This window comes from Bidens hawaiensis, unplaced genomic scaffold (assembly GCF_021521415.1).
Source record: "Bidens hawaiensis isolate Kalapana, Puna unplaced genomic scaffold, B.hawaiensis_p1.1 tig00056068_1, whole genome shotgun sequence".
NCBI classification, from domain to species: Eukaryota; Viridiplantae; Streptophyta; class Magnoliopsida; order Asterales; family Asteraceae; genus Bidens; species Bidens hawaiensis.
In genome coordinates this window covers 7,744-9,627 of record NW_027500113.1, presented here as the reverse complement: position 1 = coordinate 9,627, position 1,884 = coordinate 7,744, and the positions used below count along the sequence as shown (strand labels likewise).

Here is a 1,884-nt window from a genome sequence, read left to right as displayed (position 1 = left end):
AAGAGTTGTGAACCTGTAGCATTCGTTAATTTTAAACCCAACAAACCTACCCATTTTAAATTTTCAATGTGATTCGGTTAATTATACATATACCCTTATGTTACGTATTTCATAAGTAATAGTTTTTTTTTCCTAAAGATAGTTAATAATATTAGTCATTACTAATATATATATATATATATATATATATATATATATATATATATGAATAAAAAATATAACACTCATGATTTTTTACTCTTTATTCAAATATAACATACATAAAGTTATTGATGCATAACCAAAGTACATCATTTTAATTTAGTTATGTCACATTTATTTTTACCTAAACTTATTTGTTTTTTAAAAGATTAAAAATATCTTCCTACACCATTTAAATTTTGGTCAAACCTCCTCCCCTAAATCACTTTCCTAATCAATTTTATCATTAATATATTCTTAAGAGTAACCTCTTTATTTTAGTATAAATAAGAACATACTCTCACCCCTTTCATTCTTTACACCACTCTTTGACAAGTTCAAGAGATTATTTTTCCTTTGATATATAAATATTTTGAAAACGCCTCCAGCAAGATAGGGCGACGCAAAAAGCCGTATAGTGCAGGAGCGCTCACATTTTTTGGCTTACTCTTGCACTTGAATTTGAAAATTCGGCCTTTGGACCCTTGGCCCGCTTAGAAGTGGATTCGAACCACTGACACAAGGATTTTCAGTCCTTTGCTCTAACCAGCTGAGCTACCTGAACCACTTTCCTAAAAGATGTTTTCTTCATCGAATAGCGCCCTACCTTACCACTTGACTAGTAAATGGATTTTAATTATTCAAGTTTTCTTCATCTTATTTCTATTTATTTTAATTCTTGTTTATACTAGATAATCAAATGGTCACATGACCATAACACAATCATGTCTAGGAATCCACATAATCCATATACCATGGTTTATAGGTTGGATGAGACAAAGAACACAAGGAGATGATCGATTACACAAAGGTCACACTTGAAACGTTCTTACATCTTTATTTATGTGTTTTGAATCTTTAGTTTTTTTATTCCAAGGGCCAAAGAATTTTTGATGATATATGCTCATAAATGTTATATAATCATATCCAAAAAAGTCCATAATTTTATTTCATCAAAATCCTTTTCGAAATCGTTAAAATATTGCTTCTAGCAATATTTCAGTTTTGAAATTAGATATAGCTGTCAAAGAAATAGGCATATCTTGTTCATAACAAACTGAAAAAGTGCAATAACAGATTCTATGATACAATTAATTGAAATACGGATCTAAACCCTATTTTTACGCATTTTAATTCATTCGTATGAATTCACAATCAATATTTATAAACAATGCGCAAATTCGTACCCTCTGATTTACATGGCTGTTTTGGCCTATTTAGGTCACGAATTTGTAAAACTTTTCAAAATTAAAGTTGTTCAAAACATTCTAATTTAGTAGAGTAGGAAGTATTAATTGATAATAAAATTATTTGATATTTTAATACCTTAAACAAAACAGAACAGTTTCATGTCCAAAAACCGATTTTGTATTTCGTCTTCCTTTTTGATCTTTTCCTTGTTTTTATCTTATTATTTATTCATTTAATTTAGTATTCTTTAAACTCTACAATCCCGTTAGTTAGTCTTTAATTATTATATTTTGTTTATTTATAGTTCGCGGGGTTCGATCGATCATTTTCTTTAATGTGCCTTCGGTTGTCATTCCAAGTTTAGCTTTAATCTCAAATGTGAGTTTCTCACTCCCCATTTTTACTCTTTTACTACTTTTGTGGGTAGCATATATATCCTATCCAAATTACAATTTCATTTAGTTATTATTTATCAAACTACAATTCGTTACATGGACTTGTGTGTTTATTTGT

General features: G+C 28.7%; 1 non-coding gene across 1 annotated transcript; it reads right to left on the bottom strand.

Moving 5' to 3' along the window:
* Positions 1–671: 671 nt before the first annotated feature.
* TRNAF-GAA (transfer RNA phenylalanine (anticodon GAA)) lies at positions 672–745 on the bottom strand. Its single transcript has one exon. It is a non-coding gene; the product is annotated as a tRNA-Phe (tRNA).
* Positions 746–1,884: the final 1,139 nt, after the last annotated feature.